Source organism: Protopterus annectens, chromosome 8.part0, assembly GCF_019279795.1.
Source record: "Protopterus annectens isolate FY-2018-M chromosome 8.part0, PAN1.0, whole genome shotgun sequence".
NCBI lineage: Eukaryota > Metazoa > Chordata > Ceratodontiformes > Protopteridae > Protopterus > Protopterus annectens.
In genome coordinates, this window is record NC_056741.1 from 1,698,790,226 (window position 1) to 1,698,815,760 (window position 25,535).

Genomic DNA, 25,535 nt, shown 5'->3' on the forward strand with positions numbered 1-25,535 from the left:
ATCCTTATACTGACATTGGTGAGGGATGTTCACTTGGAAAAGAAACAGATACACACAGTATTCCCATATGCAGCTCTTTGCACCAAGCACAATTTTCTTTAAGAGCACACAGGGAATACACTCAGTCCAGGGGCTGGGTTTCCCTCTGTCTCTCCAGGTCCCCAAAAAGACTCTTCACTGGCATAGCTTTAGAGTTGAGTCTTCAGCTGAGTGTTCCAAGCGAAGTCCTCTACCACCCTCTCTGTGAAACCAGTGCTCTGTGTCCATGCTCCAAGAAGCTGACACACACACTCTCTTTGAGATTTGATTTTCACACACGCACACATGCACACACACACACACACACACACACACACACACACACACACACACACACACACACACACACACACACACACACACACACACACACCTGTGAAAGGCTGTCACAGATTTACTAGCTCTGCTACCTTTGCCCATTGCCACCAGCCAATTACCCAACTACTCTAAGGCTCTTACAAGGGTACCCAATTAGACTTAATAAAATTAATACTAATACAAATAGTACTGTTTGACCAATGCAGCAAGGCTTTCAGGAGTGGCCACAGTGTCACCAAATATAAGTATTACAACAAAAATAATGAGGAGCAGGTCCAGAACAGAAAAACTAAAAACCAAATGCTGGACAAGAACGAAGGAACACCAAACAGTTTCTGGATACTTGTAAAACAAATTCCTGGCTTTAATGGTATTAACGCAAACAGAATACAAACACAGCGTTTTCGTCTGGATACAGATCAGACTTCATCAGATACATTTGTATTGAATAATGAGCCAATATATATATATATATATATATATATATATATATATATATACATATACATATACATATACACACCAATTATAAAACATCTCACTTGTAATTAATCAATCAATTTAATAATGACTAATTACTGCTTTAAAAAAATACCTTGACAATAAATGCTAGCAACCAGTGTATTGTATAACAAAAGAAAATTTTCTTTAAAATACCAATATTTAACTTGTTTAAATAAATTATTATAATACTCCAAAAAACATTTGATTGCTAAACATTTAATTAATAAAATATAAAGTAAAAAACTTGATTTAAAAAGGTAATTAATAAACAAATGTTGTGGTCAAATGCAATTATTACAGTTTGGCTAATCTTAATTTTAATAATGGTGTAAGGGAAATGATATATTTTAAACCTGGAGGTTTGTTCACCTCCAGGAAGATTTGCCAATATGCTTCTCTGTATGCCAACTTAGATTTCCAAGGACCACACCTGGGATATTTTTGTACTGTTTCTATTACAAAAAAGCAAAAATTTGCTTTGGGGCATGACAAGGAATGTCTATATAAAGCATTATGGTGATTCCTATTATTTATACTGTTCATATGTTTGTATATTCTACGCTTTAATTGTCTTTCGGTTTTGCCCACTTAAAAACTTTTGAAGCCCTTACAGCAAACCAAATAGACTAATCCTGAACTATTGCAGTTGGAGTAACCGTGAGAGTACAATACTTTGTTCCTCATGGCTATTATAACGTGTTCATTGTGTATAATGTAGGAACACTGGTTGCAAGCCCCACACTTGTATGTACCTTTCCTTTTTTGTGAAAAGACATTACTATAATTTGCATTTTCTAACAAATTTTTAATGTTTTTTCCTTTTCTGAACACTACTTTAATCGGTTTATGCTTGAGGTTAGGTAAATCTGTAAATTCTGAGAACTTTTAGTATTCTCTTTCTATTATGTTTTTTATCAAATATGCACTGCCACTAAAACTGGTTGCAAAAACTCTGTTGTATCCCAAACTCATGTTATTTGTATCACTGTGTTAATTATTGAAATCTAAACTTCCACCCAAAATAGGCCTATTCTTACCTTTTCTACCTTGTGTAACCTCTGTATAAATGTTAGATATCAATTCACTAGGATAACCACATTCCAAAAATATATATTTCAATATTGCACATTCCTGTTCAAAGTCGACATCCACTGATGTCATGCGACTGGCCCTTACATACTGGCCATTGACAATACCCTTCTTTTGAAAAAACGGGTGTGCACTTGAAAAGTGAATATATGTACTGGAAAAAGTGGTTTATCTATGTATAGTATTTTATTTTATTTATTTTATTTTACATTTGTTAACCGGGCTAGTCTGGCTGGATACATGTCCATTTTCAGCAGAGGCCCGAGGAGAAAAGCTCCACTATCAGACTAAGACACTACAGATTAGGAAGTAAGTAAATAAAAACAAATAAACAAATAACATAATGTACTCAGGTGAAAAACAATTACATCTATGGTTTTCATGGAATAGTCTAAATAAAAGACAAACAAAGTTCAGACAAGGGGATGAGGAGAAATAGCTCAAGTCTTAGATACTACAAATAAAGTTAAAAAAAATATCAGTAGTAACTGGTCGTGACAACTAAAACAGGTATTGCTAAATTTAAATATTATACAATGTTAAGTGTGCAGGTTGCTAGAGAAACAAGTATTTTACTGTGTTAAGTATGCAGGTTGCTAGAGAAACAGGGTAGTAAAAGTAGTTATTGTTAAGGAAAAGAGAGAAAAATAAAGTAAACTGAAAGAGGAAAAAGTACAGTAATTACTAGGTACAAGTATTACGGACTAAGTAGGTCAAGGGAATAGCCAGTTGTAGAAGGAGAGGAGGAGGTAAAGATATTGATGAAATGTAAATGTAGCAGTATAATAGGAGCTCAGGTAAAATGAGCAGGAGACAGGAAAAAAAAAGAAGCAGAAAGTCAGAGGGGTATGCAAACAGAAATTTGAAAAAGAGTGATGGTACGGAGAAGGGGGCTGTGGAAGTCAGTGAAGGTTAGTACAGAGGAGCAAAAGTACTCAGGAGCAGAGTAGAGTAAGTAATAAGGTACTTGAGTTCAGTCGGGATTGGAGCATGGACATAGCCAATGAATTAATAGGTGGGTTTTCATTTGTTTTTTGAAAAGGTGACATGAGGCTAGGGAGGTCAGCTCTGCTGGGAGTTTATTCCAGTAAGAACCGATAGTGTTTGCAAATAGGGAATCCCCAGATTTATTATGAGATTTAATTGTGGTAACTAGGAGCTTGTTGGCTGATCTGAGTGTAGTGAGATTTTTATAAGGAGTGATGATTTTGTTTAGTATGGGTGTGTTGGAGGGTAATGTAGAATTTTAAAAGTGATGATCAGTTGTTGTAGGAGTATTAGGTTTGGGAGTTCAAGCCAGTTAAGTTTCTTTAAGTTATGACAGTGATGAGTTTGGAATGGAGAGCCAGTGGCAAATCTGGCTATACTGTGGTAGGCATTATTTAGTTTTTTCAGATTAGCTTTAGATATGTTGATAAAGGAAGGAGAGGCATACAGTAATGTAGAAATAAGGTGAGTTTGGGCTAGAGCCACTCGGGAAGTAGCTGTAAGAAAGGGCTTAAGCCTGTACAAGGCACCAATTTTTTTATTGACTGTCTTGATAGTTAAATCAATGTGATGGTCAAAATTTAGCTGATTATCTATGGTGACACCCAGCAGTTTGGTGCAATAGTCAGGTTTGATGATAGTGCCATTATAGTAGATTTAAAACCTTCTTCAAATTTGCTTAGAGATACATTCACATAGTTGACACTGTCTTGGGAAATGTGGTAGGTGAACATAAAAAAGTGGGTGGTTGAGTTAAGATATTGAAAAAACTCTTCAAAAAGTTGTACATCCCCCTCCCAAAAAATGCAGATGTCGTCCAAAAATCTGGTATATAAATTCCAGTATTTTTGGTATGTACTGTTATACACAAACTTTTCTTCTCAGACTGAGATTACAGTATCTGCAAAAATGGGGGCACAACTGGCCCCCATAGCTACTCCAGTTTCTTGCCTGAAGTACTTGCCTTCAAAATATATGTAATTGTTCTTGAGTACTAATTCAGCTAATTCTAGGCATAAAAATATCTCATTTTCTATAATGTCTGGTTTAGTCCTGAGTGCCTCCTCTAACTAAGCCAAACCAGTGTCATGCGGAATCACAGAAAACAAGTCTATAACATCAACTGTAGCAAATTTGAGATGTGGAGAAAAATGTTCTGTTTTTTACCATACTTAAAAATTCCCATGAATCCTTTAACATGTATGTTTGGCTTCCCCACAGTTTCTTAAGTTTCCAGTCCAAATATTTGGACAAGGGAGCAATTTTGGCACCTTCGGAAGACACAATAGGTCTAAGGGGGGGGGGGTTCTACACTCTTGTGAATTTAGGGTACCCCAAATATGGATGGTACCCCGGGTGTAGTATTTGTAAGATAACTGTATGTATCAAAGTCTATGACTCCCTGATCAAATAGATCCCTGAGTGCCAAATCTATTCTTTGTAAGATATATTTATTTCATTAATAGAGACTGTGCTATATCTACTGGTGTCATTCAAAATGATGTTCATTTTCCCTTCATACATTATCTTGTCCATGAGGACAATACCCCCACCCTTATCTGGTTCCATGACTCGAAGTTGTGGGTTAGAACATAACTGTGTCAATAATTCACTTTGTTCATGTTTCAAGTTAGAATATATCCTGTGTTTGGGTATTTGTTTCCTAATTTCACTCTCAATCACATTTTCCAAATTTTTTAATTGTGGATGGAGAGGTGGATTGAAAACCCTTTTTCTTTGTTAAATTAGATTGTGCCGCAGAAGGTTGATCACCAAACATATTTTCTAAGTTTAACTTTCTGATAAACATTTTTAAATCACAAAATTACTTGTGTCAAGTTACTATTGATCAGTGGGACAAATTTGAAGCCTTGAATAAATAAATCAAAGTAACTTGCAGTAACTTATATGCCACTGTAATTAAAAATATGAAAAGCTGACATGGTAACTATTTGTGTATTTTCATTTACATTTTGATAACAAATGTTATTCAATGCTGGTTTCTGTAATATCTCTGCCCCCCCCCCCCCGATAGTGACCTCACCTGTGAAAATGGTTGTAGTTGTAATTCTTATTCCGCAACCTCTCAGACCTGCATGGGTCTGCTTCCTGTTGGTCATCATAATTGATTTCCCTTTCAGGCATATTAAAATTGTTATAACCCTGTCCGTAGTGTTTAGTTTGTTATCCCTCCAAGGGTGTATTACTATTCTTAGTGTGGGTCTGCCCAAAATATTTGGGTTGAGGGTATTGTTTTCCCTCCCTATATTCTTTTAAATCTCTCCCCGGGATTCATGAAGCTCGGCGCAAGGCCGGCGTAAGGCCTTCGCCGGCGGTGCAGTGAATAGCCGGCGCAATAGCGCCATATGCATATTAATGAGAGTGCACCGCAACCACAGACATGTGCGTAGTGTACGTGAGCGAGCCCAAGTAGGATGCGTCAGTAGGCATGTCTAAGCAGGCAGGCGAAGAGCAACCTAAAGTGCTGGCTGCCATAGTCCGCCCAGAATAGAAATGGCAGCAGCCATGGCCCGTGCAGAATGAAATGTACGCAGAGTATGCAACAAAGTACCCGTCCCAACTAAACAGAGAAGCAAATAAAACCCACGCAGCCCGAACTGTACCTGTCCAAGGAACAAAGGATACGCGTAATACCGTGTCCGTCCCGCAATGTACTGTGAGTGTGCATACCCAGAGAAGGTGTACAGCAGCATGTCAGCGCGCCGCACCGACATAGGAGCAGCGACTAAGGTCACCACCTGTCCCACTTTGGGTGGGGCAGTCTCTCTATGGGCAGTTGTGTCCCGAAAAAACGTATTAAAAATGGCAGATGTGCTAAGATTGTAGGACATAATGATATCCCGTATTTAATGTAATGGTAGCATGAATTGGTTATTTCCGTAACTGAAATACCTAAATGTCACAAGAAACAGAATAAGCAAGCAAACTGCCACAACAATAAGCTTTTATTTAGGCAAACAAGTGAAGTTCTATGCTATATAGTGACCGTGTGTATGTGTCGGCCTGTAAAGTCAGATGTGAGTCCCGGAAATATCCCAGCTTTGAAACTGGAAAAGGTGGCAACCCCAGTAGCGACATGGGCATGGTCACCAGGGTTACCAGCTGTCCCAATGTGCCATGGACAGTCCGTGATTGGACAGTTGTGTCCCTGCAACAATCGGAAAAATGGAAAAGGACCTCAGATCCCCTGCCAAAAATATTCCCGCAATATACATGTAATAGTAGTAGAAAACATATAACATTTGTATATGAAACACATACATGGCATAAGAAAATGAATAAGGAACCCAAATGCTTACAGAATAGGCTTATAGTATGGCAAACAAGTGAAGTTCTGTCAACTGCACTTGCCGTGGGTATGTGTAGTCCTGCAAATTCCGAAGTTTCCACATAACATGCCCCACTATGGGCATTGGAAAAGGTGCCAACCATAATGGTCACAAGCAGTAGTGAGAGTACATAGCCGGGTAGCTGTGTTGACATAACAACAGTAAGGAATCAAGATACCTTAAACACAGGCAAACATGTGCATAGCAACATATCCCACACCCAGCAACGTCTCTGTCGCATACACTGGATGGCGTATGTTGAAGTGTAATATCCAGAAGCAGAACCCATGCATGCAGATGTAATACACAATAGCCTCAATGTACATGTCAGTCCCACCCATGTACACCTGTGCACCCTAACCTGCTAGCATCCGTGTGCAGCTATACACCCACACACAATGTGCATACCTGAAATGTGGTAAGATGTTAGTGTTAGGCAATGCCACGCGGGCAAATACGTACCCCACATGTCACCAACCCACCTCATGTACAGATATGTAAATGGCTGCATGTGAATGTGTCTGCAGAATGTGTACATCCCGCATGTGGTATGTACCCGTCGAAACCATATAGGTTTGCATACGACACGGTGCACATAACTGTACACATGTGGACACGTCGGGTTGTTGAACCACCGCATCGATGATTAGCTATGCAGTGAAGTCGATCACATATAGCGGAACACGTGCCTACCAAACAGGACGTCCTAACAGGGTGCTACAGGCAAAGAAGGGGAAGGAGGGACATCACATGTGGAGAGTAGCGTTGCCGGATGGCGAAATACACACGGTCAAGGTAAAGGACGGAACAACATGCATATGTCCGGATGGATGTTGTTTGAAAAATATATATAGAAACACATATGAAGTGCCAGTTTAGACTCGAAATACTATATAATGCATTGAATTGTACCGTACAATATGGCAGTAGAACTAAGCCTGCATGTAATTGGTGAAGCTAAGCTGTAGTGTTATGGAATTCTGATCCTGGCAGTAACCAGTACAGCAGGCTGATGTCTGTCAGCATTAATTATCTGCTGGGTTACAGAACAATAAATGTATGTACATGCATAACATCACCCTTCCCTGAGGAGGATGGCCTTGTGAGCTCTATCGAAGATAACAGTACAACTCCTTACCAGAGAGACAAAGCAACGTATTAAGAAATTAACTGACTACTGTATCAGAACAGTCTAGGGTCCTTGAAACAGCTACAATCACAGAAGGACACTGTAATTGACAAGGTGCCTTGCAAGGCTGTGTTATTCTCATGGGAAAACATTTTAAAAGCACGACCCCAGCACCCACGTATGTATAGACTATTGTGGACCATAGTGATGGAAATGCCCTGTGACTGACCACGTCAGTAAGGTGGCCAAACGCTGATTGTAAACACTATATAAAGAAACTGCTTACTGTATAGAGTCAGACAAAACTCTCATACTTGGACTGTATATTATTTAGCCTGCCTGTGTACACTACTAACACTTTCTGAACCCAAGCCTCCTGTGTTATTGACTGTCACTTAGAAAAGCCTACTGATAACTGCAGTCTGGTTTTAACAACTTATTTGACATTGTGATCCTTGTAATCCGGAATTCCCTTGGTAAGCTACAGGTCAGAGTGCATGGCTGGTGAGACATCTACGCAGTAGAATTTGCCTAAATGGTTCTACTTGAATGAAAAGACCTCCGACTGAATTGTTGTGTGTAAAGAGGCTGTTTACTGTCTGATCTGTGGCTGAAAAGCGGAAAACTGGATCCCAAGAAGAAATCGTGCAGCCTTAAACAGGAGGCTCAGGTAAGGAGTGTTTGCCTCTTTGTCTGTATTGTAGATCAGGGACCAGACTACATTGTGTTTCTGTTAACAGTTGTGATAGCGGGTCGAAGACCTATCCAAATACTGTTAAATCTGAACATAGGTCAGGGGAACACACAGCAGAGTAAATAGTCATTGTAGACACTACAGTGGATACAGGGAAGGAGACACCACGTGGTATGAGAGAAGGGTACGTAGCAGTCGTGTAGAGGATATGGGAGATTATTGAAGAAACAGATCATGTGATCCGCGTTTGACGGGTGACGTGAAGTATATGTAATCGCAGAGAGCACATAATGTGAGTTACCCAGCAAATTGGGGTAATAAATATGACATTGATGGTATATTACACAAAATATCGTTACTGAAACATTGTAATCCCTGAAAATGTGATGCACATGTTCTAGGGTAAACACCTGTTCCACCCTGAGAGGGACAGTCCCTCTTTGGCCAGTTGTGTCCTGCAAACAAACCGAACAAATGGCAAATGTCCTGATATCTCAGGACAAACATTTCCCAGATATCTTTCAAACTGGTAGCATAAAACAGTAATTTTGGATCTGGAACAACAAAATATCATAATAAACAGAATAAGCAACTGAAATGCTACAACAATTGGTCGCTCTCCTGGCAAAAAGTGAAATCCTGTCCTATGTACTGGCCGTGGGTATGCTTTTTCCAGGAAAATTACACGTTCCGAACACTAATGTCCCACATTGTGCATTTGAAAAGGTGGCAGCCCTAAGATGTGCAGGCGACAAAACAGCGACAATTGGGTATCCGTCATGCATATAGGTGGATTGAGGTAGTGAACCGAAGGGAACAGAACACTACAAATGGCAAAGCATCATACGTACACAGAGAAGATCATAATACAGTAGTACCGATAGCCCCCACAACCCCCTACCACCTCCGATACTACATCCAGGATATGAAGCGGGAGGGCAGGCTAGTCCCCACACGTTATCCTGTGGCAACAGAGGTAGCACAACGACCAAATGTAACAGAAGCTATTGAAACCACATCCCGAACTCGTAACATACCTAGGGACACCCGAGTAAGAAGACAGTCACTAGAACAGAGTGAGGATATCTGTCAATTAATTGAAGTACCGAACCCTCATGCAGGACAGGAAGGCCAGGACCCAACCCCCGTAGTGTATAGACCGTGGACACCAGAAGATATCTGTAAAGTCACAGAGGGTATTCCCCATCTACAAAGTAATCGCTATTCACCATGCAATACCCCTGTATCTTCTGATCGGAAAACAAAGGGGGAATGGCGGATGGGACAGTATGTACAAGCTGTAAATCATGGAATAATACTTAGGGTAGCGATGGTGCCAGACCCACACACTATACTCAATGCTATGAGCATGCCACAGAAGTATCTTACCGTGGTACATATAAGCTATGCTTCCTTTGCAATACCTATACATCCAGATAGTCCGTATTGCTTTGCATGTACATTCAGGGTAACAGATACAGCCATACCCGGCTATCGCGGGGATACTGTGAAAGTACAACGATATACCCACAGGAGATGGCTAGCTACATTCCGGTGTTAACTCCACCCGGGGCCAGTCAAGTTCTACTTTATGTGGATGATATTCTGCTTGCGGCCCCTACCCAGCAGCAATGTATGGAAGATGCAATAGCATTATTGAGATATTCAGCAGAACAGGGACAGAAAGTAAGCAAGCATAAATTGCAACTACAGAGAATACAGGTCAAGTACTTGGGATATGTGGCATCCAAGTAGGGTAGAACATCACATGACGATAGGAAGGTAGCAATGTCATAAGCACCCAAGCCAACTAACAAGAAGGGAATGAAGTCCAGTCTGGGCCGACTAACATTTGTCAAAGCTGGTTACCAAACAATGCTTTGGAATCTGCTGTATTGTCTGCCTTAATCTTTAATACACCTATGGCAGCACAACACATACTACACTGGATTACAGTAGCAGAAACAGCTTTCTGCACTGGTGTCATTCAAAATGATGTTCATTTTCCCTTCATACATTATCTTGTCCATGAGGACAATACCCCCACCATATCTGGTTCCATGACTCGAAGTTGTGGGTTAGAACATAACTGTGTCAATAATTCACTTTGTTCATGTTTCAAGTTAGAATATATCCTGTGTTTGGGTATTTGTTTCCTAATTTCACTCTCAATCACATTTTCCAAATTTTTTAATTGTGGATGGAGAGGTGGATTGAAAACCCTTTTCTTTGTTAAATTAGATTGTGCCGCAGAAGGTTGATCACCAAACATATTTTCTAAGTTTAACTTTCTGATAAACATTTTTAAATCACAAAATTACTTGTGTCAAGTTACTATTGATCAGTGGGACAAATTTGAAGCCTTGAATAAATAAATCAAAGTAACTTGCAGTAACTTATATGCCACTGTAATTAAAAATATGAAAAGCTGACATGGTAACTATTTGTGTATTTTCATTTACATTTTGATAACAAATGTTATTCAATGCTGGTTTCTGTAATATCTCTGCCCCGATAGTGACCTCACCTGTGAAAATGGTTGTAGTTGTAATTCTTATTCCGCAACCTCTCAGACCTGCATGGGTCTGCTTCCTGTTAGTCATCATAATTGATTTCCCTTTCAGGCATATTAAAATTGTTATAACCCTGTCCGTAGTGTTTAGTTTGTTATCCCTCCAAGGGTGTATTACTATTCTTAGTGTGGGTCTGCCCAAAATATTTGGGTTGAGGGTATTGTTTTCCCTCCCTATATTCTTTTAAATCTCTCCCGGGATTCATGAAGCTCGGCGCAAGGCCGCGTAAGGCTGCGCCCGGCGGTGCAGTGAATAGCCGCTTAATAGCGCCATATGCATATTAATGAGAGTGCACCGCAACCACAGACATGCGTAGTGTGCGTGGCGAGCCCAGGTAGGATGCGTCTGGAGGCATGTCTAAGCAGGCAGGAGGTGAGCAACCTAAAGTGCTGGCTGTCATAGTCCGCCCAGAATAGAAATGGCAGCAGCCATGGCCCGTGCAGAATGAAATGCACGCAGAGTATGCAACAAAGTACCCGTCCCAACTAAACAGAGAAGCAAATAAAAGCCGAAGGCTTAACTGTACCTGTCCAAGGAACAAAGGATACGCGTAATACCGTGTCCGTCCCGCAATGTACTGTGAGTGTGCATACCCAGAGAAGGTGTACAGCAGCATGTCAGCGCGCCGCACCGACATAGGAGCAGCGACTAAGGTCACCACCTGTCCCACTTTGGGTGGGGCAGTCTCTCTATGGGCAGTTGTGTCCCGAAAAAACGTATTAAAAATGGCAGATGTGCTAAGATTGTAGGACATAATGATATCCCGTATTTAATGTAATGGTAGCATGAATTGGTTATTTCTGTAACTGAAATACCTAAATGTCACAAGAAACAGAATAAGCAAGCAAACTGCCACAACAATAAGCTTTTATTTAGGCAAACAAGTGAAGTTCTATGCTATATAGTGACCGTGTGTATGTGTCGGCCTGTAAAGTCAGATGTGAGTCGGAAATATCCCAGCTTGGAAACTGGAAAAGGTGGCAACCCCAGTAGCGACATGGGCATGGTCACCAGGGTTACCAGCTGTCCCAATGTGCCATGGACAGTCCCTGATTGGACAGTTGTGTCCCTGCAACAATCGGAAAAATGGAAAATGACCTCAGATCCCCTGCCAAAAATATTCCCAATATACATGTAATAGTAGCATAAAACATATACATTTGTATATGAAACACATACATGGCATAAGAAAATGAATAAGGAACCCAAATGCTTACAGAATAAGCTTATAGTATGGCAAACAAGTGAAGTTCTGTCAACTGCACTTGCCGTGGGTATGTGTAGTCCTGCAAATTTCGAAGTTTCCACATAACATGCCCCACTATGGGCATTGGAAAAGGTGCCAACCATAATGGTCACAAGCAGTAGTGAGAGTACATAGCCGGGTAGCTGTGTTGACATAACAACAGTAAGGAATCAAGATACCTTAAACACAGGCAAACATGTGCATAGCAACATATCCCACACCCAGCAACGTCTCTGTCGCATACACTGGATGGCGTATGTTGAAGTGTAATATCCAGAAGCAGAACCCATGCATTCAGATGTAATACACAATAGCCTCATTGTACATGTCAGTCCCACCCATGTACACCTGTGCACCCTAACCTGCTAGCATCCGTGTGCAGCTATACACCCACACACAATGTGCATACCTGAAATGTGGTAAGATGTTTGTGTTAGGCAATGCCACGCGGGCAAATCATTACCCACATGTCACCAACCCACCTCAGGTACAGATATGTAAATGGCTGCATGTGAATGTGTCTGCAGAATGTGTACATCCCGCATGTGGTATGTACCCGTCGAAACCATATAGGTTTGCATACGACACGGTGCACATAACTGTACACATGTGGACAAGTCGGGTTGTTGAACCACCGCATCGATGATTAGCTATGCAGTGAAGTCGATCACATATAGCGGAACACGTGCCTACCAAACAGGACGTCCTAACAGGGTGCTACAGGCAAAGAAGGGAAGGTGGGACATCACATGTGGAGAGTAGCGTTGCCGGATGGCCAAATACACACGGTCAAGGTAAAGGACGGAACAACATGCATATGGCTGGATGGATGTTGTTCGAAAATATATATAGAAACACATATGAAGTGCCAGTTTAGACTCGAAATACTATATAATGCATTGAATTGTACCGTACAATATGGCAGTAGAACTAAGCCTGCATGTAATTGGTGAAGCTAAGCTGTAGTGTGATGGAATTCTGATCCTGGCAGTAACCAGTACAGCAGGCTTATGTCTGTCAGCATTAATTATCTGCTGGGTTACAGAACAATAAATGTATGTACATGCATAACATCACCCCTTCCCTGAGGAGGATGGCCTTGTGAGCTCTATCGAAGATAACAGTACAACTCCTTACCAGAGAGACAAAGCAACGTATTAAGAAATTAACTGACTACTGTATCGGAACAGTCTAGGGTCCTTGAAACAGCTACAATCACAGAAGGACACTGTAATTGACAAGGTGCCTTGCAAGGCTGTGTTATTCTCATGGGAAAACATTTTAAAAGCACGACCCCAGCACCCACGTATGTATAGACTATTGTGGACCATAGTGATGGAAATGCCCTGTGACTGACCACGTCAGTAAGGTGGGCAAAAGCTGATTGTAAACACTATATAAAGAAACTGCTTACTGTATAGAGTCAGACAAAACTCTCATACTTGGACTGTATATTATTTAGCCTGCCTGTGTACACTACTAAAACTTTCTGAACCCGAGCCTCCTGTGTTATTGACTGTCACTTAGAAAAGCCTACTGATAACTACAGTCTGGTTTTAACAACTTATTTGACATTGTGATCCTTGTAATCCGGAATTCCCTTGGTAAGCTACAGGTCAGAGTGCATGGCTGGTTAGACATCTACGCAGGAGAATTTGCCTAAATGGTTCTTCTTGAATGAAAAGACCTCCGACTGAATTGTTGTGTGTAAAGAGGCTGTTTACTGTCTGATCTGTGGCTGAAAAGCGGAAAACTGGATCCCAAGAAGAAATCGTGCAGCCTTAAACAGGAGGCTCAGGTAAGGAGTGTTTGCCTCTTTGTCTCTATTGTAGATCAGGGACCAGACTACATTGTGTTTCTGTTAACAGTTGTGATAGCGGGTCAAAGACCTATCCAAATACTGTTAAATCTGAACATAGGTCAGGGAACACACAGCAGAGTAAATAGTCATTGTAGACACTACAGTGGATACAGGGAAGGAGACACCACGTGGTATGAGAGAGAAAGTGCGTAGCAGTCGTGTAGAGGATATGGGAGATTATTGAAGAAACAGATCATGTGATCCGCGTTTGACGGGTGACGTGAAGTATATGCAATCGCAGAGAGCACATAATGTGAGTTATCCAGCAAAATGGGGTAATAAATATGACATTGATGGTATATTACACAAAATATCGTTACTGAAACATTGTAATCCCTGAAAATGTGATGCACATGTTCTAGGGTAAACACCTGTTCCACCCTGAGAGGGACAGTCCCTCTTTGGCCAGTTGTGTCCTGCAAACAAACCGAACAAATGGCAAATGTCCTGATATCTCAGGACAAACATTTCCCAGATATCTTTCAAAATGGTAGCATAAAACAGTAATTTTGTATCTGGAACAACAAAATATCATAATAAACAGAATAAGCAACTGAAATGCTACAACAATTGGTCGCTCTCCTGGCAAAAGTGAAATCCTGTCCTATGTACTGGCCGTGGGTATGCTTTTTCCTGGAAAATTACACGTTCCGAACACTAATGTCCCACATTGTGCATTTGAAAAGGTGGCAGCCCTAAGATGTGCAGGCGACAAAACAGCGACAATTGGGTATCCGTCATGCACATAGGTGGATTGAGGTAGTGAACCGAAGGGAACAGAACACTACAAATGGCAAAGCATCATACGTACACAGAGAAGATCATAATACAGTAGTACCGATAGCCCCCCCCCCCCAACCCCCTACCACCTCCGATACCACATCCAGGATATGAAGCGGGAGGGCAGGCTAGTCCCCACACGTTATCCTGTGGCAACAGAGGTAGCACAACGACCAAATGTAACAGAAGCTATTGAAACCACATCCCGAACTCGTAACATACCTAGGGACACCCGAGTAAGAAGACAGTCACTAGAACAGAGTGAGGATATCTGTCAATTAATTGAAGTACCGAACCCTCATGCAGGACAGGAAGGCCAGGACCCAACCCCCCGTAGTGTATAGACCGTGGACACCAGAAGATATCTGTAAAGTCACAGAGGCAATTCCCCATCTACAAAGTAATCGCTATTCACTATGCAATAACCCTGTATCTTCTGATCGGAAAACAAAGGGGGAATGGCGGATGGTACAGTATGTACAAGCTGTAAATCATGTAATAATACTTAGGGTAGCGATGGTGCCAGACCCACACACTATATTCAATGCTATGAACATGCCACAGAAGTATCTTACCGTGGTACATATAAGCTATGCTTCCTTTGCAATACCTATACATCCAGATAGTCCGTATTGCTTTGCATGTACATTCAGGGTAACAGATACAGCCATACCCGGCTATCGCGGGGATACTGTGAAAGTACAACGATATTCCCACAGGAGATGGCTAGCTACATTCCGGTGTTAACTCCACCTGGGGCCAGTCAAGTTCTACTTTATGTGGATGATATTCTGCTTGCGGCCCCTACCCAGCAGCAATGTATGGAAGATACAATAGCATTATTGAGATATTCAGCAGAACAGGGACATAAAGTAAGCAAGCATAAATTGCAACTACAGAGAATACAGGTCAAGTACCTGGGATATGTGGTATCCAAGTAGGGTAGAACATCACATGACGATAGGAAGGTAGCAATGTCATAAGCACCCAAGCCAACTAACAAGAAGGGAATGAAGTCCAGTCTGGGCCGACTAACATTTGTCAAAGCTGGTTACCAAACAATGCTTTGGAATCCGCTGTATTGTCTGCCTTAATCTTTAATACACCTATGGCAGCACAACACATACTACACTGGATTACAGTAGCAGAAACAGCTTTCTGCAGACTAGAACGATTGATAGCTTCAACATCTGTAGTAGGTCTCCCGAATAATCATAACACATGTTGTCAGACTGTAGATTGTAAGCGGAGATATATGACGTCAGTCTTGATGCAACAGCATGGAAGTAAGCAACGCTACATAGCTTACTACTCATTGCAGTTGGACACTGTGGCATGGTCAGTGCCACATTGTGTACAGGCAGTTGTTGTAGCACCCATGGCAGTACAGGCCCCGACCTTAATGTTACTAGACCACCCTCTCACTGTGAGAATGTCTCATGCAGTTGCGATCAGTCTGCTGCAAGAGAAGATAGCATTCCTGACCCGTGCTAGACATTTGTCTTGTTTGACCATACCACTGAGTCAACCTCATATGGTGATTGAACGTTGTACAACATGAAACCTATCAACGTCACGTCCGACACCTGTGTATGGCACACCACACAGTTGCCTATATGAAATGGATTAAATAACTACACACAGACATGATATCACTGATATACCCTTAGATGATGCAGAGGTGACAGTTAATGTGTACGGATCATGTAGACAGAGTCCTACAGGAACGAATCAAGTAGGTTATGCAGTAGTTATTGATAATGAGATTGTAGACGCCCAAACCCTGCAGCATAACGTGTCTGCTCAAGCAGCAGAATAGATAGCTTTAACACGTGCTTGTACTGTAGCGGAAAACTGATGTGTGGACATATGTCCCGATAGTCAGTATGTTGTCTGTACAGTGCATGTTTATGAGCAGCAGTGGAAGAATAGGGGAATGATAACATCCACCGGTAAACCGATTAATCATGCGCAATTGATCTTGAATGCATTAGACTCCATTCAGTTACCCACTAAAGTAGGTAATTGTAAATGTGCAGGTCATAGAAAGCAACAGGATAACAGTAGGAAAGGTAAGGCATGAGCTCATGCATCTGCAAAACAAGCAGCCTCACAGTTGGAAAGTGTTTGTGTGAATGAGGAATGACAAACCTCAGACAGTTTAGATGTAGAAATTTTACAAACAATGCAAACATCAACTACGAAAGCAGAAAAGCCGACGTGGGTATGACGAGGAGCAATCCTTGAACACGGACTGCACATATCCACAGTGATAAAGCCAATATTAACGTCTAATGTATTCAGATATGCGGCTTTGTGGAGCCATGGGTAGAGACATGTCTCAACAGGGGGGATGGTACATTTGGTTAACAGAATACCCCTAACATATGGAATTACGAACCACATACAAACATCATGAGCAGCGTGTCACATTTGCAGTAGATATCATGCACAGGGAGCATTTAAACCGAAGGGAGTGAGTTTACCTACACCACCATAACCGCTCCGTACTATTTGTATGGAGTTCATACATCTGAATAAATGTGAAGGGAACAAATACTGTTTAGTGATTACACATATATATAATCAAAATGGGTAGAAGCATTCCCAACCATGAATCCGGATGCAGCAGCAGTGGCAAAGGTGCCAGTAAAATAAAGTATCCCTAGATCTGGCATGCTGTAAAGAAGCTACAGTGACAATAGAACACATGTAGTGAACCAGACAATCACGCAACCTGGGGATTATTTTGTATTTCCATGAATGTAAATTGCATGTACAACCCACAGTCAGCATGACTGCTCGGGCCGTAAAATGGGATCCCGAGAAATAAGTAGAGGAGGTTGGTGGGTGACATCCAGACGAGTTACATGTGCTGTCTACCTCTAGCATTGCTGAGCATGACAACAGTTCCAAATGTAAAGTGCTGCACCCACTTCGAAGTAGTATGTGGAATGGCATATCATGTGCCAGAGTGGAAAGCTGTCATGCCTGCAGAGCCGGAGGTCGATGGCTCATTAGCAGGTGACATGAGAGGATTGTTAACCAATAACACTGTTCTTCAGTTAAAGTCTTTTACAGATAAAGAGCAAACGAAGATGGACGCATAGCTGACACCAGTATCCTGTGTGTATGTCACTGTTATCCAAAGAACATTATTGGCAAGTGGAAAGTGTGAAGGTCTGTACCAGGTACTGTTGGCAATGCCTACTGCAGTAAAGTTTGCAGAGAGGTAGTCCTGGGTCCACCTCACATCTTTCCAACCGGCAAAGGATATCAAGTCTGATTGACATCTTGTAGCTGATATACCATAGAGCCTGAATCACCCTGGCAAGACTGTATAACAATACAAAGCAACCCCAAAGACATTTTGTTTGCTGTCCTAATGATTATACACCTATTAACCATGTTTGTGTTTACTTTACATTTGCTGGGACCTTACCTGCATATAACTACACGGATACAAATACTGATACGTGATGAACTGGCCACAGAGTGTCTTCCACACTTCAACAAATACCTAGGCATGACGCGTGTGCATATACAGACTATGAACACTTTAAATTGCTGTGTTTGTACTGCCATACCTACATCATATGGAGGACTTCCGATGCATGTTGTCCCCTTGGGGATAGATTGAGACTTGTGAATATTCACACTTTGATACAGGTTCTGTGAGATCACAGGACAACGTGGCACTGTACTTACCTGTTACACAAAAAGGAATTGTATGTTATCATAAACATGATACAGTTTCAGTTGGTGGGAGTATTTGTAACATAACTGTGTCTTACGAATGTCATATAACAGCCAAAGATCACAGTACTACTTGTAGCACCATTCATTATTTGTATTGAAACATCATGAGAACAATGTGGAAGGATGTGCAGAAACATCCTGAATTGTATAAACAGTCCTCTGTTAGAGACAGGAAAATGTTACATGCAGAGGTAACCCGCATCAGTAGTAAAGTAGAATATTGTTATGTTGTTTGTGGGAATAAATCATATCAATGGTTACCTGGGAATTGGTCCGGCAGTTGTTATTTGGGTTATCTGGCTCCAGTCACATGACATACTGCACAATTGCCTCTGGGTGTGAAACAAACTATAACACATATAGCTCGAAGAACTGGGAACACAGTCGAGAAACCTACTAATCCAGTGGGTGAAATGGAAGCTGTTCTGACATTCCAGTCTTCTGCAAGAGATAAAGGAATATCGATTCATATGGACTTGAGTGACAGCATCATAACCTGGGCTGGAACACTCCCAGCTTGTGGAGTAGTGAAATCAATCAAGGAACAGAGGAAGTTATCAAAACCTGTCGGAGGAATGATGAATGTGACTTTCCGCTCTTGAACTTGTGACTGATGAACTGGATGCAATGAGAACTGTTGTGTCACAAAATGTAATAGCGACGACTGCACCATGGCGTGAGAATTGGTACGTCTTGGCGCTTATTAAAGAAGATCGCTGTGTCCAACTACCACATGAAAAGACCAAAATCAACGCCCACCTAGAGGTAATACAGCAGGTGTCATCCATGGCGGAACCAGGCCCAAACCCACTGACGAACCATTTCCACAAACCATTTGGTGGATGGGGTCAGTCATACTGAATATCATGATTGCCATTTGTGTTGTTCTGCTCATATTGGGAGCATGTGTCTATGCGGGATACTTTGCATGTAAGTATTAGTCAGGGACTCTGGCGACATATCTGTACCGAGACTATGTATCAAGACCTGTAGTGGTATTTGTCAATAGAAAATGCAATCCTTCTTGAAATGTACAACAAATTACTTGCCTAGTTAAACGTTCCAGAGAGGAAGAGGCTAGGGAATGAAATAATGTTGTATATGTTTCTGGATAGAATAGAAGCAATCAAAGGAGGGAGAATGTTAGCAAAATACATATTTAAACATATATATGACGTGCAACTTTAGAAGCAAATAGTGTATAATGCATATTATTCTATCTTACAATATGGCAGTAGAGCTTATCATGCATGTAATTGCCTGTAGTGTAGCTGCAGTGTGATTGAACCCTGACCCTAGCAGTAACCAGTGCAGCAGGTGTATGTCATTCAGCATTAGTCATCTGCTCGGTTAGAGAATAATACATGTATGTACAGGTATATCTGTCATCCTTCCACTGAGGAGGATAGGCTTGTGAGCTCTAACACAGAGTACAGCTGCTCAGCAGAGAGACAAAGGAACCTAGTAGGAAATGGAGTGAGGACCGGATCTGAACAGTGTTGGAACCGTGACAGAGCAGAATTTACCGAAGTACAGTCTAATTGAATATGTGGCTCGCAAGGTTGTGCTATCCTCATGGGAAAACATTTAATAAGCATTACCTGAGCACTGTTGTAGGAATACAACGTTGTGGACTCTAGCGATGTAAATGCCTTGTGACTGACCACATCATTAATGTGTGCAAAAGATGATAGCATACACAATGCTCATACAGCTGTAACATGTATAGAGTAAAACAAATGTCTAAACTTTTACTGCATACTTCTTTGCCTCCTGCTGCACAGTAGTAAAACGTTATTAATCTCAGCTTCCTGTGTTATTGACTGTCATTTTGAAAATACGAATGAGTGTTACAGTTTGATTTAAACAACTTAATTGACAGATGTGTACGTTCTAGCATGGGAATAGGTCAAGCCAACCATCACAATGTCCATGTGTACCACATACAAACAGCCAGTAACACGCAGTAGTAGTGCATGAAGGCATACACGACTGTGGGAATAGTACAGGACATATGGCACGTGCCAAGTGCAGATGCATGACACAAACCCCAGGATGGGTGTCCCTGCAAAGAGGAACATGTGCCAACCACACCTCCCACAGATGTACCGGCAATAAAAACACATGGCAAACACACAGAAACACTACTGTCCAACACACGACTGCAACGGAGCCTGGTCAAACACCAACATGAAGCATGCACAAACAGGGACTTGTGTAATGTTTGCCTTAACACCCCCCCCATAGGCCAAAGAAGAATAGAATGGACATATGCATGTAATGTTGTGAAGGATGTGTGGTAGTCCTCAGTATCACAGTGTTAGGGACACAGATACACTGTCATCAACTGTGACGTATGTGCACTGTACACAGCATACCTGCATGTAATACAGAGGACAATCATGTGCCACAGAAATATACACTGGAGAAAGAGTATAGGGGATAGACAATTGTAAATGTGACAAACTATGAATATAGGTTCACACGTCCATAGGTACAGGGTAGGCCATCGTCCCAGGTTCAGCCATAACACTACACCATAGTTAGGATGACTTTGCCAACCTTCTGTGCTTCAGATAAAATACTCATGATATTGCTGTACCTCCGTCAAGCAGTGATAATGATGTAATCCCTGGCCTATACCTGCAATTCTCCATCCAATGGACAACATACCCGTGAACAAGGCTAGGAAGGATCTCTGTCTCACATGTACTGTGATGTAGATCCACAGCATTATGAGTGTCTGGGTGATATATGTGTCACTCAAACACATCCCATTAATGACCGTGACAAGGTAAATGTCACCTGCCCTAGTGGTTCTGAGGGATGCAGATACAGTAGGTGAAGCATACACATGACATATGGGTTGACATGGCCTCGTATGTCAGGCACAGGTCAACACTAAACAGCAGGTATGTGACATAATGTGGCAGGGGTCCTACAAGTGGGGCAGCATTACACAAAATGATGTCATCCTGCATCTGTACAACAATTAACCTATGAGGGCTTCCCAGCTGCTGTAGGTGTATGGTCAGATACAGTCTGAATGGGGCAATGTAGTAAATCATAGGTGTAACACGTAATGGGTACAAGGAGACAATGACCTAGCCTGATGTAGATGTGAATCCCTGCACAAACAGGTGGGCAATGTAGAAGTCCCACAGAACCACGATAGCAACGTGTGTGTTGAATGAAAGGTGACCGACAAACTCTGTCCCCTGATCCCTGGTAATCACCCCTGTGCTGTGTGGACAGCCACCTATATGCTGGACAGGGGTGACCTAGTACTTCTCGACAGGTATGATGTTGCATTACTTAGCATTTAGCTGTGGGACATGTCCCTGACAGCAGATATGCATATCTGGGAGGCCCCTTCAAAGGATATCTGTGTCAGATGTCCGTCCCACTATGGCACCTGTTTTGCAGTCATCTACAAACAATGTTGCCCATAACACCCTGTGTGTGCCTGTACCGTGGAAATGTAGATGTATGACAGGAGTGCACCCACGGAAGGGCCCCATGGGACACCACTTGTGACAGGCAGTAGGTCTGACATGCTGCCAGCAACTATGACCGTGTGGGTTGTGTCACATAGACAGTTTACAACACATTCTGTGATGTACGTGTTCACATCCCAGCCAATGGGTTTATCAACGATACCTGAGGGGGTAATGTGATGAAGGCCTTTGCCAGGTCGAGGTAGGCTGTATGGACTGCAACACCCCCATCAATGGCCTCGGTGACTGTCCCGAAAATGTCAACCATGCTTTAAAGGCATGAACTGCCCCTGAACAAGACAAACCGTGTTGGATGCAAAGTATGTATGTCCCCTATGCAGTCATGTACGAGCCGCAGTATGATCCCTCCCCATGTCTTTGCAGATAGGTCTCCTCAGGGTAATGGGACAGTAATAACCAGCCTCAGTGGAGGCATTGGCCCTGTGACGTGGGACTACAGTTGCCATGCGACACAACCTGGGTACCCTACCTGAGGTGAGGCTACAAAGAAATAGCTGTCCTAACTGTGGGTCCAATTCCTAAATGAGATAGTGGAGTACACAGTGGGGTCACCAGCTGGTCTCATGGATGCTATGTCCACTACCCTGGAGAGAGCATGTCCCACCTGTGTGTCACAGAACATTTGGTGACCACAAACCGCTGGTACAGACATCTCCTCATGTGTGGGGGAGGGTGTGGAGATGTCCTCACTGGACTTGTCAGCCTGTATGTTGGCAATGTGTGTATGTTGAGTAAACTCCACCTCTATGTGAACCCAGTCAGAGCATATGTGGGAGTGACCTCCCAGGTGTTGAGCATAGCAACTGAAGGTGGTATGATTGTCAGCCAGGTCCATGTAGGTATATCTGTGGAATGTGCCCTGGACAATTTCATGACAGTGTGTAACTCTACACATATGATGACCAAGGGTGTCATACCTCACAAGGTGTCTGCTCCACCTTGTAGTAGCCACCTCCTCGTGTTGTACATCCTGTGTATGGCTGGGGTACACCACACTGGATGCTTGGCATTGGTACAATGAACCACAGTTGGGTAAGTGAATGCCTGGTTCATGCAGTCCTGTAGGTACTGGTAGATGGCAAATGTGATTGATGCAGTGGCTGCAGTACTGTCGACCACTGGCTCAGGGTCCTTAAAGGAGACCACAGTAGTGTGCAGAATTGTGTAGTCTGCCTCTGAGCAAGCAATGTGTATGGTAACTGGCAACACTCACAGCAACGGATGCCAATAGCAGAAGCCAATGTCCAAATAACATAGATTAACTTCTGCATGACAATATGTCTTATCATACATGTATTGACACGTGTGTGCTAATTACAATTGCAAATGGCGGATAAGACTGGCCTAAAGTTCCCGTGATGTACACAGTCTGGAGGTGTTGTTCCGATAATAAAGTGGCAATACCTCCCAATCGTGACCTCTGGGTATGAAAGTGGTTGTTAACCTGCAACATTGGATGTACAGCATTGGGTTCTGGTGTCGGAAGACATGGTTCCTGTAGCACTACACAGTATGGGTAGTCAAGCAGACATCTGCGATTGCTGAACACACAGCATCAGTGAAACCCACTGCTCACAAGGACACAGTCCGACAAGCTCTACACTTTACATATGCACAGTGGTGTCCATTGTAGGACCCAAAAATTGTCTAAAGACCAGAATGATGTCTTATTTCAATATGTACCTGAACTCATTGTCGTCACAGGTACACATATGCACCGCAAGCGTGTTTAATGTTGATGATAGCTGTCCATGTAATGCAGCACAGATGCACAGAAATACCCAGGGTAGGGTCCATAGAACTGCGTCCACATCACAGTCCCGCACACATGAAGGATGTGTAATGGGTACTGTCGATTGTTGCAGTCAAGGGATTCTGGGTATGTAGACTCTGGGCTCGGTGTTGTTTCGCAGGCAATCCTTTGTCCCGCCCGTGGGAGGATGTGTGCGTAGCACCTGCCTTACTCTCCGCTAATAATGCAAACCATCCACGGAGAATGCTAAATGCAGGTGTGAAATGTGTACAGCCCTATACTAGTGTCCAGTAGGCAATTGTCATGGATGGACAACCGTATGGCCAAGATGGCACCCACAACTGCAAACCTGGTAAATTACACAGCCACGGTAAGGCATAACACAGGAAATACACATAGGGACTACAGTTGACATTCCACATACAAAGTCGGACCGGCGTACACAGCACTCAATCTGCCAGCAACAGAATGAGGAGCACCCGCTACCATACAGCGGAACAGATGTGCGACCTGTGGAACACATACTAATGGCACACACACAACGTCAAGTAGGATATGTAAACTATGGCATTCCCACCTATGAAGACAACATGGTTAAATGAATACATAGGTAATCAACATGTTCCGGTGGTGTTATATTGGAAATACAGTGACGGATATGTCCCATTGGGATGTCTGAGGTTTATATGAAGCAGTTGCTAACCAGCATCTTTGGATGTATGTCATTTGTTCACAGTACTAAATCACCTGGTTATGTAGCACCATGTAGAATGGGTAGTCAAACAGACATCCGTGATTGGGGAACATACACCAGCAGTGAAAAGCACTGGGCAGGTGGACACAGTCCAGCAACATCTAACTTGACATATGCACATCGGTGTCCATTGTAGGACCCAAAAATTCTATTCAGTGAATGCCTGCTAGCTTCCTGCATTACTCACGTGATCTCATTGTCGTCACCACGTCACAGGTACACATATGCACCGCAAGCGTGTTCAATGTTGATGATAGCTGTCCATGAAATGCAGCACACATGCACAGAAATACCCAGGGTACCGGGTCCATAGAACTGCGTCCACATCACAGTCCCGCACATGAAGGATGTGTAATGGGTACTGTCGACTGTTGCAGTCAAGGGAGTCTGGGTATGTAGAATCTGGCCTCGGTGTTGTTTCCCAGGCAATCCTTTGTCCCGCCCTGTGGGAGGGATGTGTGCGTAGCACCTGCCTTACTCTCCGCTAATAATGCAAACCATCTACCGGAGAATGCAAAATGCAGGTGTGAAATGTGTACAGCCCTATACCAGTGTCCAGTAGGCAATTCACATGGATGGACAAGCGTATGACTAAGATGGCACCCATAACTGCAAACTCGGTGGAATTACACTGCCGTAGTAAGGCATTACACAAGTAATACACATAGGGACTACAGTTGACATTCCCCATACAACAAACACAGACAACCAGCCGATGAAGTCCAAAGCAAAGACGAGGTACTGTAGACACCATCAGTGACCACTCAGAGCACACCAGGAATTAAATGCAGTCACCATAGTTTATTGAAGCTCTTTGTCTGCTTCATAAGCAGACTTATTCAGAATACATACAATGCAGTCCAACCTACTACATTTAAAACCCTTAATTGGTCAGTAAATTAGATGTGCTAGGTATTAATTACATGCCTTAAAGGCAAACAAGCAAACAAACTTTACTTGGGTTACAGATTCCACACAGTGAGGACATCAGACATTGCTTCGAAAGGTACATTCTTCATAGAAATAGAAATATATGTATATATATGAAAGATGAACCAACATAATGTTTTCCAAATGTCTGACTGTGTAAGCTACATATATATGTTCTACGGATTGTGCCAATATATTAACAGAACTGCAGACACCTAGTAATATAAATGAACCATAATATATACAGATAA

At 42.4% G+C, this 25,535-nt stretch overlaps 1 protein-coding gene across 1 annotated transcript in view; it reads right to left on the reverse strand.

The window, feature by feature from the left end:
- Positions 1-25,535, reverse strand: part of PLA2G15 (phospholipase A2 group XV) — a gene marked incomplete at its 5' end in the record, with an annotated part of 2,054,678 nt that overhangs the window by 863,940 nt on the left and 1,165,203 nt on the right. The gene's annotated exons all lie outside the window — the stretch shown is intronic.